Raw genomic sequence first — 14,999 nt, 5'->3', positions numbered from 1 at the left:
ATAACCCCCAATTCTCTTACTGATTAAAAATCTGTCTATCTTAAACTTGAACATACTTAATGACCCAGTCTCTACAGATAAGGAGGGGGAGGGAGGGTGAGAGGAGGGAGGCGGGATCAGGATATTGAATCGGATGATCAGCCATGGTCATAATGAAAGCGGAGCAGGCCCAAAGGGTCGAATGACCTCCTCCTGCTCCTATTTTCTATGTTTCTATGTAACAATTCACAGGATCGTTTTAGCAGGACTTCCCTATTTTTACATCCCATTCCATTTGAAATAAAGACCAACATTCCATTTGTCATCCCAATTACCTGCTGAACTGAGAGCTTCAGGTTTTTAGGTGTCCAGATTACCAACAACCTGTCTTGGTCCCCCATGCTGACAATATTGTTAAGAGAGCCCACCAACGACTCTACTTTCTCAGAAGCCTGAGGAAATTTGACATGTCAGCTACGACTCTCTCCAACTTTTACAGATGCACTATTGAAAGCATTCTTTCTGGTTGTATTATAGCTTGGTATGGATCCTGCTCTGCCCAAGGTCGTGAATGTAGCCCAGTCCATCACGCAAACCAGCCTCCCATCCATTGACTCTATCTAAGATGGCTTCATCTGCAGAAAGTGCACCCAACTGGAGCTCCTCACAGACCGCATGGTTCGGTTGGAGCAGCAATTGGATGCACTTAGGAGCATGCAGGTGGCAGAAAGCGTCATGGATCGCAGTTATGTAAATGTGGTCACACCCAAGGTGCAGGCAGAGAAATAGGTGACCACCAGAAAGGGCAGGCAGTCAGTGCAGGAATCCCCTGTGGTTGTCCCCCTCTCGAACAGATATACCCCTTTGGATACTGTCGGGGGGGCTAGCCTATCAGGGGAAAACAGCAGCAGCCAGAGCAGTGGCACCACGGCTGGCTCTGATGTTCAGAAGGGAGGGTCAAAGCGCAGAAGAGTAATAGTAATAGGGGACTCTATAGTCAGGGGCACAGATAGGCGCTTCTGTGGACGTGATAGAGACTCCAGGATGGTATGTTGCCTCCCTGGTGCCAGGGTCCAGGATGTCTCCGAACGGGTAGAGGGCATCCTGAAGGGGGAGGGCAAACAGGCAGAGGTCGTTGTACATATTGGTACTAACGACATAGGCAGGAAGGGGCATGAGGTCCTGCAGCAGGAGTTCAGGGAGCTAGGCAGAAAGTTAAAAGACAGGACCTCGAGGGTTGTAATCTCGGGATTACTCCCTGTGCCACGTGCCAGTGAGACTAGAAATAGGAAGATAGAGCAGCTAAACACGTGGCTAAACAGCTGGTGTAGGAGGGAGGGTTTCCATTATCTGGAGCACTGGGAGCTCTTCCGGGGCAGGTGTGACCTGTATAAGAAGGACGGGTTGCATCTAAACCGGAGAGGCATAAATATCCTGGCCGCGAGGTTTGCTAGTGTCACATGGGAGGGTTTAAACTAGTATGGCAGGGGGGTGGGCACGGGAGCAAGAGGTCAGAAGGTGAGAGCATTGAGGGAGAACTAGGGAATAGGGACAGTGTGGCTCTGAGGCAGAGCAGACAGGGAGAAGTTGCTGAACACAGCGGGTCTGGTGGCCTGAAGTGCATATGTTTTAATGCAAGAAGTATTACGGGTAAGGCAGATGAATTTAGAGCTTGGATTAGTACTTGGAACTATGATGTTGTTGCCATTACAGAGACCTGGTTGAGGGAAGGGCAGGATTGGCAGCTAAACGTTCCAGGATTTAGATGTTTCAGGCGGGATAGAGGGGGATGTAAAAGGGGAGGCGGAGTTGCGCTACTGGTTCGGGAGAATATCACAGCTGTACTGCGAGAGGACACCTCAGAGGGCAGTGAGGCTATATGGGTAGAGATCAGGAATAAGAAGGGTGCAGTCACAATGTTGGGGGTTTACTACAGGCCTCCCAACAGCCAGCGGGAGATAGAGGAGCAGATAGGTAGACAGATTTTGGAAAAGAGTAAAAACAACAGGGTTGTGGTGATGGGAGACTTCAACTTCCCCAATATTGACTGGGACTCACTTAGTGGCAGGGGCTTAGACGGGGCGGAGTTTGTAAGGAGCATCCAGGAGGGCTTCTTAAAACAATATGTAGACAGTCCAACTGGGGAAGGGGCGGTACTGGATCTGGTATTGGGGAATGAGCCCGGCCAGGTGGTAGATGTTTCAATAGGGGAGCATTTCGGTAACAGTGACCACAATTCAGTAAGTTTTAAAGTACTGGTGGACAAGGATAAAAGTGGTCCTAGGATGAATGCTAAATTGGGGAAAGGCTAATTATAACAATATTAGGCGGGAACTGAAGAACATAGATTGGGGGCGGATGTTTGAGGGCAAATCAACATCTGACATGTGGGACGCTTTCAAGTGGCAGTTGAAAGGAATTCAGGACCGGCATATTCCTGTGAGGAAGAAGGATAAATACGGCAATTTTCGGGAACCTTGGATGACGAGAGATATTGTAGGCCTCGTCAAAAAGAAAAAGGAGGCATTTGTCAGGGCTAAAAGGCTGGGAACAGACGAAGCCTGCGTGGAATATAAGGAAAGTAGGAAGGAACTTAAGCAAGGAGTCAGGAGGGCTAGAAGGGGTCACGAAAAGTCATTGGCAAATAGGGTTAAGGAAAATCCCAAGGCTTTTTACATGTACATAAAAAGCAAGAGGGTAGCCAGGGAAAGGGTTGGCCCACTGAAGGATAGGCAAGGGAATCTATGTGTGGAGCCAGAGGAAATGGGCGAGGTACTAAATGAATACTTTGCATCAGTATTCACCGAAGAGAAGAAATTGGTAGATGTTGAGTCTGGAGAAGGGTGTGTAGATAGCCTGGGTCACATTGAGATCCAAAAAGACGAGGTGTTGGGGGTCTTAAAAAATATTAAGGTAGATAAGTCCCCAGGGCCTGATGGGATCTACCCCAGAATACTGACGGAGGCTGGAGAGGAAATTGCTGAGGCCTTGACAGAAATCTTTGGATCCTCGCTGTCTTCAGGGGATGTCCCGGAGGACTGGAGAATAGCCAATGTTGTTCCTCTGTTTAAGAAGGGTAGCAAGGATAATCCAGGGAACTACAGGCCGGTGAGCCTTACTTCAGTGGTAGGAAAATTACTGGAGAGAATTCTTCGAGACAGGATCTACTCCCATTTGGAAGCAAATGGACGTATTAGTGAGAGGCAGAACGGTTTTGTGACGGGGGGGGGTCGTGTCTCACTAACTTGATAGAGTTTTTCGAGGAGGTCACTAAGATGATTGATGCAGGTAGGGCAGTTGTCTATCTGGACTTCAGTAAGGCCTTTGACAAGGTCCCTCATGGTAGACTAGTACAAAAGGTGAAGTCACACGGGATCAGGGGTGAGCTGGCAAGGTGGATACAGAACTGGCTAGGCCATAGAAGGCAGAGAGTAGCAATGGAAGGATGCTTTTCTCATTGGAGGGCTGTGACCAGTGGTGTTCCACAGGGATCAGTGCTGGGACCTTTGCTCTTTGTAGTATATATAAATGATTTGGAGGAAAATGTAACTGGTCTGATTAGTAAGTTTGCAGACGACACAAAGGTTGGTGGAATTGCGGATAGCGATGAGGACTGTCGGAGGATACAGCAGGATTTAGATTGTTTGGAGACTTGGGCGGAGAGATGGCAGATGGAGTTTAATCCGGAAAAATGTGAGGTAATGCATTTTGGAAGGTCTAATGCAGGTAGGGAATATACAGTGAATGGTAGAACCCTCAAGAGTATTGAAAGTCAAAGAGATCTAGGAGTACAGGTCCACAGGTCATTGAAAGGGGCAACACAGGTGGAGAAGGTAGTCAAGAAGGCATACGGCATGCTTGCCTTCATTGGCCGGGGCATTGAGTATAAGAATTGGCAAGTCATGTTGCAGCTGTATAGAACCTTAGTTAGGCCACACTTGGAGTATAGTGTTCAATTCTGGTCGCCACACTACCAGAAGGATGTGGAGGCTTTAGTGAGGGTGCAGAAGAGATTTACCAGAATGTTGCCTGGTATGGAGGGCATTAGCTATGATGAGCGGTTGAATAAACTCGGTTTGTTCTCACTGGAACGAAGGAGGTTGAGGGGAGACCTGATAGAGGTATACAAAATTATGAGGGGCATAGACAGAGTGGATAGTCAGAGGCTTTTCCCCAGGGTAGAGGGGTCAATTACTAGGGGGCATAGGTTTAAGGTGAGAGGGGCAAGGTTCAGAGTAGATGTACGAGGCAAGTTTTTTACGCAGAGGGTAGTGGGTGCCTGGAACTCGCTACCGGAGGAGGTGGTGGAAGCAGGGACGATAGTGACATTTAAGGGGCATCTTGACAAATACATGAATAGGATGGGAATGGAGGGATACGGACCCAGGAAGTGCAGAAGATTGTAGTTTAGTCAGGCAGCATGGTCGGCACGGGCTTGGAGGGCCGAAGGGCCTGTTCCTGTGCTGTACCTTTCTTTGTTCTTTGTTTGTTCTTTGTTCTAACCCTAACCCAGAATCCTAACCTTGACGAGTGCCACGTATAACGTTAACTTGTTCCAAGTAGTGTCATAATACACGTATCTTTTTTTCTCTGATTCTTATATCTATCCTACAATTCTTCATATCTCCAGCCCTATCCATAATCTTCCCTGGTATTATCCTCACTTTTATAATGTCCCCCATATCTGTTTAGAACCCTGACTCTATATCGAATATGCTTTCTTAGTTACACGTTCGAACATTGAATCTGTTCAAAAAACGATATAACTTAATAGATATTTTAATTCAATGACTTACATAGGTTCCTTCATTTGAGATATTAATTGAAACCTTAATCCATAACCCTAACATAACACATTTACAATTTTTAAATAAACTTTCATCCCAACCTTCTTATATAACTACAATCTGATCTTCGCTGCTCACGTACTATTTTCCAACTTTCATTTACCTTAAATTTCTAAATATGTGCTCAGTTCCGTGAAACAAGATGACGTAAAATCCTATGCGGAAAAGAATGTTGAACGTGCGCCAGTAAAGTGGCAGACACTTCGGCGCTGTATCCCTTATTGGGTGCAGAAAAAAGGGAAACCACCCATCTGTCCGTAACCCGGAATCCTAACCTTGACGAGAGCCACGTATAACATTAACTTGGTCCAAGTAGTGTCATAATACACGTATCTATTTCTCTGTTTCTTATCTATATATTACAATTGTTCATATCTCCTGCCTTTCCATAATCTTTCCCTGTATTATCTTCCCGGTTATTATGTCCCCCTTTATCTCTTTAGGACTCAACACTCTAGATCTAAAAAGTTTTCTTAGTTACACATCCGGACATTGAATTGGTGCAAAAGATTATATAACTTAATAGATATTTTAATTGGATGTCCTACATATGTTTATTCATCTGTGATATTAGTTAAAACCTTAATCCATAACCCTAACACAACACATTTATAATATTTAAATAAACTATTCTCCCAACCTCCTCCTTATACAACTACAATCGAATCTTTGCTTCCCACGTACTATCTTCCAACTTTTTGTCCCCCTCAGAAACCCCCTACCCTCCACACACCCCCCCCTGCCGCACTCCTCACACACACCCCCTGCCGCCTTCCTCACACACACGCCCCCTGCCGCCCTCCTCACACACACACCCCCTGCCGCCCTCCTCACACACCCCCCCTGCCGCCCTCCTCACACACCCCCCTGCCGCCCTCCTCACACACACCCCCCTGCCGCCCTCCTCACACACACACCCCGCCGCCCTCCTCACACACACACCCCCCTGCCGCCCTCCTCACACACCCCCCTGCCGCCCTCCTCACACACCCCCCCTGCCGCCCTCCTCACACACACCCCCTGCCCTCCTCACACACACCCCCTGCCCTCCTCACACACACCCCCTGCCCTTCTCACACACACCCCCTGCCCTCCTCACACACACCCCCTGCCCTCCTCACACACACCCCCTGCCCTCCTCACACACACACCCTGCCCTCCTCACACACACCCCCTGCCCTCCTCTCTCACACCCATGCCCTCCTCACACACACCCATGCCCTCCTCACACACCCCCTGCCCTCCTCACACACCCCCCTGCCCTCCTCACACCCCCCCCTGCCCTCCTCACCCCCCCCGCCCACCTCACACCCCCCCTGCCCACCTCACACACCCCCTGCCCACCTCACCCCCCCTGCCCTCCTCACACCCCCCTGCCCTCCTCACACACACCCCCTGCCCTCCGACACACCCCCTGCCCTCCTCACACACACCCCCTGCCCTCCTCACACACACCCCCTGCCCTCCTCACACACACCCCCTGCCCTCCTCACACACACCACTGCCCTCCACCTACACACCCCCTGCCCTCCACCTACATACCCCCTGCCCTCCACCTACACACCCCCTGCCCTCCTTTGACACACCCCCTGCCCTCCTCACACACACCCCCTGCCCTCCTCACACACACCCCCTGCCCTCCTCACACACACCCCCTGCCCTCCTCACACACACCCCCTGCCCTCCTCACACACACCCCCTGCCCTCCTCACACACACCCCCTGCCCCCTCCTCACACACACCCCCTGCCGCCCTCCTCACACACACACCCTGCCCTCCTCTCACACACCCCCTGCCCTCCTCACACACACCCCCTGCCCTCCTCACACACACCCCCTGCCCTCCTCACACACACCCCCTGCCCTCCTCACACACACCCCCTGCCCTCCTCACACACACTCTCTCCCCCCCACAACTCCCGTCCCCCTCAAAAAGGCCCCTTCTCCCCCCAACAACTCCCCTGTCCCCCTCACAAAGGCCCCCTTTTTTCCCCTACAACTCAACCTCACAGGTCCCCTCCCCTCCCCCACAACTCAACTTCACAGGCCCCTTCCCCTTCCCCACAATTCAACCTCACAGGCCCGCCCTCCTCCACACAACTCAACCTCACAGGCCCCCCCTCCACCCCACAACTCAAACTCAGGCCCCCCTCCTCACCAGAACTGAACCTCACAGGCCCCCTTCTCCCCACAACTCAACCTCACAGGCCCCCCCTCCTCACCACAACTCAACCTGACAGGCCCCCCCTCGACCCCACAACTCAACCTCACAGGCCCCCCCTCCTCCCCACAATTCAACCTTACAGGCCCCCTCTCCTCCCCACAACTGAACCGCACAGGCCCCACTTCCTCCCCACAACTCAACCTCACAGGGCCCCCCCCCCTCCTCCCCACAACTCAACCTCACAGGTCCTTTCTCCTCCCCACAACTCAACCTCACCAAACCCCCCTTCCTCCCCACAACTCAACTGCACAGATACCCCCTCCTCCCTTCAACTCAACCTCACAGGCCCCCCTCCTCCCCACAACTCAACCTCACAGACCCCCCTCCTCCCCACAACTCAACCTCACAGGCCCCTACTCCCCACAACTCAACCTCACACGCCCCCCCTCCTCCCCACAACTCAACCTCACAGACCCCCCTTCCTCCCCACAACTCAATTGCACAGGCCCCCTCTCCTCCCCACAACTCAACCGCACAGATACCCCCTCCTCCCTTCAACTCAACCTCACAGGCCCCCCCTCCTCCCCACAACTCAACCTCACAGACCCCCCTCCTCCCCACAACTCAACCTCACAGGCCCCTACTCCCCACAACTCAACCTCACACGCCCCCCCCCCCTCCTCCCCACAACTCAACCTCACAGACCCCCCTTCCTCCCCACAACTCAATTGCACAGGCCCCCCTCCTCCCCACAACTCAACCTCATAGGACCTCCTCCCAACAAGTCAACCTCACAGGCCAACCCTCCTCCCCACAACTGAACCTCACAGGCCCACATTCCTCCCCACAACTCAACCTCACAGCACTCCCTCCTCCCCACAACTCAACCTCACAGGCCCCCCTTCTCCCCACAATTCAATCTCACAGGGCCCCCCTCCTCAACCTCACAGCACCTCCTCCTCCCCACAACTCAACCTCACAGGCCCCCTCCTCCCCACAACTCAACCTCACAGGCCCCCATCCTCCCACAACTCAACCTCACAGGCCCCCCTCCTCCCCACAACTCAACCTCACAGGCCCCCTTCCTCCCCACAACTCAACCTCACAGGCCCCCCTTCGCCCCACAACTCAACCTCACAGGCCCCCTCCTCCCAACAACTCAACCTAACAGGCCAACCCTCCTCCCCACAACTCAACCTCACAGGCCCCCCCTCCTCCCCACAACTCAACCTCACAGGCCCCCCCTCCTCCCCACAACGCAACCTCACAGGCCCCCTCTCCTCCCCACACACCGCCTCTCATCCTCACATACCCCCTCATTCACAAACAGCCTGCCCCTTCACAAACCCCGTCCCCCACTAAACCGTTTGCCCCCCTACATAAATCATGAAGTTTCAAACCTTGTTTAAACAAAATGATAAATATTTCCAGTTAGGTACATTAGGTAATAATTAAAAATGATTAGAAAATTGTCATTCTCCCTTACATATTTATTATAATATTCCATCCTTTAATAAACACAACCACCTCTAACAGATTCTACAAGTGCCCATTGTGTTCAGTTCATGTGGATACCAATATCAAGATAGACTTACACAACCGCAGGGCCTTTCTTTTCTCGAGTCTTCCGAGTCCAGAACTATACGAGTCCACATATTATACGTAACCTACAAAAAAATACACATTTCCATAAATCGCAAATATTTCCTGGAAAAACATTGGTTAATATTATAAACCAAGTTTTCCTTCCCCCCCATTGTCCCTATATTATTCATTAACATTTCATCCTTAAGATAGTCCTCTCCTTAAAACTCCCCCTTATCCCAACCATAGAAACCCCCTCCCCATCTGGGAACTCCTCCCACGCTAGAAACTTCCCTCATCCAAACCTTCTCCCGCTACTCCAGCCCTGTCCAAAACCTGCCCATCACTCAAACCCAGTATACACCCTCCACCCCAACCTTCCTATCCCCCGCCCCCCACTTTACCTACACCCCCCCACCTCTAAACCCCTATAAAAAAAACTTTACTAAAAACCCACCCCAACAACCCATCACATCCCCCAGCCCTCCCCATAAAACCCCTTTCCATACAAACCCCAGATTACTCTTTAAAAAAAAATTCCCCAAAAAACCGTTTTCCCTTCCCCTTTAAATATTCACACCATGAAAGGACTAAGATCCATAAAAATATTTTAAAATAATAGCTCATAATGACCAATTCACCGACTACTTTCTCATTACTACAACAGGTCTCAACTGACGGTTTTTAAACTCACTGCAGCACAGACACACATGCCTGCTTTTCCCGGTTCACCATTCACGCTGTACACCCGATATAAACTCTCCGATATAAAATCTTTCAAACTAATTTTACATCACACAGTTCAGTATATACTTGATAGACACTATCCCTCTTTTTGTATGTTAATTAATTTAAATATATTGTAACCAATTGTGAAGGATGGCCGTGGCAGTGTCTTCTGTCCAGGTTATATTATTGTGTGAAACAGTAAAAACTTTATTTGATATGCTTGGGATGAAACATTTTTTTCTAATAAAATCATTTAAGGTGATAATTGTTCGAATTTGTTTTTCTGGAAGTCTCTAGCTAAAATTAATTTCTGTGATGAAGATTTTAGTTCTGGGGAATTTATGTGCGGCTATTTTTAAAAGGATTTGTAGTTGTTTGATAGCAGTGGTAGATGTTTGTGTACGGTTGAAAATGCCTATGGAAAATATTATTGTATTTATTATAGGATGAGATTTTAATTTATGTAGAACGGAGGTAATGTGGATGAATTTTGCGCGGGGGAAACTGTCAAATTTAATATTAGGGTTGGGACAATTCTTAATAGTGGACAGATTGGAGTCACCTATAATTAGAATAGACTTTGTTGGGACTAAGAGCCATTTTTTATTTTTGTAAAATGAATGGGGGTGTAGCAATATGATATATTTGGTCTCGTCATTCGTGGTAGTGGGTAAAGTTTTATTTGGTATGTGTCTAACGTTGGTTGTGTTTATAATTGGACTGTCAGTTGCGTTGACACATGATTGTGCCTGGACTGGGGTTGTCAGTAGATTGAGGTGTGTGGTACAAGTTGGGAATTGTGGTAAAGGTGTAAAACTGTTATTGTGACTTGGCGCTGCATATTGGAAATCCGAATCTATGTCCTGTGTTTCCGGCGGGTTAATGACGTTTGTGTCTGTGGGTGAAATGTTAATATTTGAGTTAAAAATGTAGTTCTGAGTTTTTTCAATTATCTCGAATCTTGCATTTTGTCTAAAGTTTTTGTTATACCACCTTTTTGCCATATCAAATGCCTCTTGTGGTCGCTCCTTCTTAACATCTTTTTCTAATTTATTAAGTAATCTTTTTAAATGTGTTACGTAATGGTCTATAAGAATTGTTTGAGTAGTTTGAGCCCAATTATTTGCACTTGTTATCAATTTTGAACTAATTTGCGGGGTAACTCCTATGGGTCGAATCGAATTGATTAATGTTTTGGATAATTTTTGAATATACTAGGGGATATTTCCTTCCATGATAGTCAGGTGATGCATATATTGCAGCATTTTGTACATTATTTTGGTTGCTGGTAAACAGAAATTTTCTTCCGTGAAAAGGATGGTGGTATTCATCCTTAAAATAAAACAGAAAGAGTTAATTTCTTATATAATTCTAAATAATTTATATGTAAGCAACATTAGTTATCCATAAAAAAATTGAGGGAGGAAAAACCGAATAAACGTAAACTAAAATACAAACAATTTAAAATTGTTATTTTTATATTAATTTAATTATTATTGTATTTCAAACTATGTTAATGTGATAAAGATAGAGGGCACGAGATCGATCAGGTGCGAGACTGGAAAATAGCTTTAAAGTTTTTGGGAGTTATTCCCAAATTGTAACGTACCTGAAAGTGGTCTTGCTGAGATTTTGCAATTCGAATGTAGTCTAATAGTGGACTATCTAGTGGAAGGAATCATTCCTTGTTAGACTTTATATTTATTTTTAATAAAAATATTTGTATTAAAAAATGCTACCTGAAGAGTTGTGCAGAGATTTGGAATTGGTTGGTAGACTAGCCCTCCGTTAAATCACAAGGGGAATCTTCTTTTGTAGATATTACAAAATGTTAAAGAAGTTTAAAAAAAATTATTTTTTAAAAATGAGGAAAAAGTTGTTATGAAAAAAATATATATATTTTTTTTAATGTGCTATCTGCATCGAAGTAGAGAGTACAGATTTTTATGTGGGCTACTAAAACCTATTTTGTAGGCAAACAATGGTCCCGACATGTTTCGCAGTCATTACTGCTCATCAGGGGACTGTTTTTCGTCCACTAAGAGCCTTCCTCTCACTAAATGTGTAGCACAAATTTCCAAATTAAAAATCCTTCCTTTTTGAAAAAAATTGAAAAAAATTCAGTTTCAAAAAAAATCTTTATTAAAAAAATTCAAAAAGTGAAAAAATGTTTCAACTATGCAAAAGTAATTAATTATTGAAATGGTTTTACCTCAGAATAATCAAAAATAGTAGAATTGTTCTCTGAAACGCTGCAAAATGTGGAGGATTTGGTAAAGCAACCTACTCCGGAGTGAGTCTGGAAGCTTCTGACCAACTGTCAATCAGTAACAGCTGCAGAAAACCGTTAGTTAAACAAACTGATGTCAGCAAACATCAACACACCTGAAAGAATTAGCATATTTCAATTAGGAACTGCACACTTTGCAATGTTAATATGGAACTATTAATTGTTTAATAGTTCCTCAACCTCACAGCCCCCCCCCTCCTCCCCACAACTCACCCTCACAGGCCCGCCCTCCTCCCCACAACTCAACCTCACAGGTCCCCTTCCGCCCCACAACTCACCCTCACAGGCCCGCCCTCCTCCCCACAACTCAACCTCACAGGTCCCCTTCCTCCCCACAACTGAACCTCACAGGCCCCCACTTCTCCCCACAAGTCAACCTCACAGACCCCCCTCCTCCCCACAACTCAAACTCAGGCCCCCCTCCTCCCCACAACTCAAGCTCACAGGCCCCCTTCCTCCCCACAACTCAACCTCACAGGCCCCCACTTCTCCCCACAAGTCAACCTCAAAGACCCCCCTCCTCCCCACAACTCAAACTCAGGCCCCCCCTCCTCCCCACAACTTAACCTCACAGGCACCCCCTCCTCCCCACAACTCAACCTCACAGCCCCCCTCCTCACCACAACTCAACCTCACAGCCCCCCCTCCTCCCCACAACCCTACCTCACCAGACCCCCCTCCTCCCCACAACTCAACCTCACAGGCCCCCTCCCTTCCCCACAACTCAACCTCACAGGCCCCCCCTCACCACAACTCAACCTCACAGGCCCCCCCTCACCACAACTCAACCGCACAGCCCCCCCTCCTCAACCTCACAGCCCCCCCCTCCTCAACCTCACAGCCCCCCCCTCCTCAACCTCACAGCCCCCCCCTCCTCCCCACAACTCAACCTCACAGGCCCGCCCTCCTCCCCACAACTCAACCTCACAGGTCCCCTTCCTCCCCACAACTCAACCTCACAGGCCCCCCCTCCTCCCCACAACTCAACCCCACAGGCCCCCCTTCCTCCCCACAACTCAATTGCACAGGCCCCCCCTCCTCCCCACAACTTAACCTCATAGGACCCCCCCTCCTCCCCACAAGTCAACCTCACAGGCCCCCCCTCCTCCCCACAACTCAACCTCACAGGCCCCCCCTCCTCCCCACAACTCAACCTCTTCAGGCCCCCCTCCTCCACACAACTCAACCTCACAGGCCCCCTCCCCTCCCCACACACCGCCTCTCATCCTCACATACCCCCTCATTCACAAACAGCCTGCCCCTTCACAAACCCCGTCCCCCACTAAACCGTTTGCCCCCCTACATAAATCATGAAGTTTCAAACCTTGTTTAAACAAATGATAAATATTTCCAGTTAGGTACATTAGGTAATAATTAAAAATGATCAGAAAATTGTCATTCTCCCTTACATATTTATTATAATATTCCACCCTTTAATAAACACAACCACCTCTAACAGATTCTACAAGTGCCCATTGTGTTCAGTTCATGTGGATACCAATATCAAGATAGACTTACACAACCGAAGGGCCTTTCTTTTCTCGAGTCTTCCGAGTCCAGAACTATACGAGTCCACATATTGTACGTAACCTACAAAAAAATACACATTTCCATAAATCGCAAATATTTCCTGGAAAAACATTGGTTAATATTATAAACCAAGTTTTTCTTCCCCCCATTGTCCCTATATTATTCATTAACATTTCATCCTTAAGATAGTCCTCTCCTTGAAACTCCCCCTTATCCCAACCATAGAAACCCCCTCCCCATCTGGGAACTCCTCCCACGCTAGAAACTTCCCTCATCCAAACCTTCTCCCGCTACTCCAGCCCTGTCCAAAACCTGCCCATCACTCAAACCCAGTATACACCCTCCACCCCAACCTTCCTATCCCCCGCCCCCCACTTTACCTACACCCCCCCACCTCTAAACCCCTATAAAAAAAACTTTACTAAAAACCCACCCCAACAACCCATCACATCCCCCAGCCCTCCCCATAAAACCCCTTTCCATACAAACCCCAGATTACTCTTTAAAAAAAATTCCCCAAAAAAACGTTTTCCCTTCCCCTTTAAATATTCACACCATGAAAGGACTAAGATCCATAAAAATATTTTAAAATAATAGCTCATAATGACCAATTCACCGACTACTTTCTCATTACTACAACAGGTCTCAACTGACGGTTTTTAAACTCACTGCAGCACAGACACACATGCCTGCTTTTCCCGGTTCACCATTCACGCTGTACACCCGATATAAACTCTCCGATATAAAATCTTTCAAACTAATTTTACATCACACAGTTCAGTATATACTTGATAGACACTATCCCTCTTTTTGTATGTTAATTAATTTAAATATATTGTAACCAATTGTGAAGGATGGCCGTGGCAGTGTCTTCTGTCCAGGTTATATTATTGTGTGAAACAGTAAAAACTTTATTTGATATGCTTGGGATGAAACATTTTTTTCTAATAAAATCATTTAAGGTGATAATTGTTCGAATTTGTTTTTCTGGAAGTCTCTAGCTAAAATTAATTTCTGTGATGAAGATTTTAGTTCTGGGGAATTTATGTGCGGCTATTTTTAAAAGGATTTTTAGTTGTTTGATAGCAGTGGTAAATGTTTGTGTACGGTTGAAAATGCCTATGGAAAATATTATTGTATTTATTATGGGATGAGATTTTAATTTATGTAGAACGGAGGTAATGTGGATGAATTTTGCGCGGGGGAAACTCAAATTTAATATTAGGGTTGGGACAATTCTTAATAGTGGACAGATTGGAGTCACCTATAATTAGAATAGACTTTGTTGGGACTAAGAGCCATTTTTTATTTTTGTAAAATGTATGGGGGTGTAGCAATATGATATATTTGGTCTCGTCATTCGTGGTAGTGGGTAAAGTTTTATTTGGTATGTGTCTAACGTTGGTTGTGTTTATAATTGGACTGTCAGTTGCGTTGACACATGATTGTGCCTGGACTGGGGTTGTCAGTAGATTGAGGTGTGTGGTACAAGTTGGGAATTGTGGTAAAGGTGTAAAACTGTTATTGTGACTTGGCGCTGCATATTGGAAATCCGAATCTATGTCCTGTGTTTCCAGCGGGTTAATGACGTTTGTGTCTGTGGGTGAAATGTTAATATTTGAGTTAAAAATGTAGTTCTGAGTTTTTTCAATTATCTCGAATCTTGCATTTTGTCTAAAGTTTTTGTTATACCACCTTTTTGCCATATCAAATGCCTCTTGTGGTCGCTCCTTCTTAACATCTTTTTCTAATTTATTAAGTAATCTTTTTAAATGTGTTACGTAATGGTCTATAAGAATTGTTTGAGTAGTTTGAGCCCAATTATTTGCACTTGTTGTCAATTTTGAACTAATTTGCGGGGTAACTCCTATGGGTCG

The sequence above is a fragment of the Scyliorhinus torazame genome, chromosome 5 (genome assembly GCF_047496885.1).
Source record: "Scyliorhinus torazame isolate Kashiwa2021f chromosome 5, sScyTor2.1, whole genome shotgun sequence".
NCBI classification, from domain to species: Eukaryota; Metazoa; Chordata; class Chondrichthyes; order Carcharhiniformes; family Scyliorhinidae; genus Scyliorhinus; species Scyliorhinus torazame.
This window is presented reverse-complemented; position numbering follows the sequence as displayed.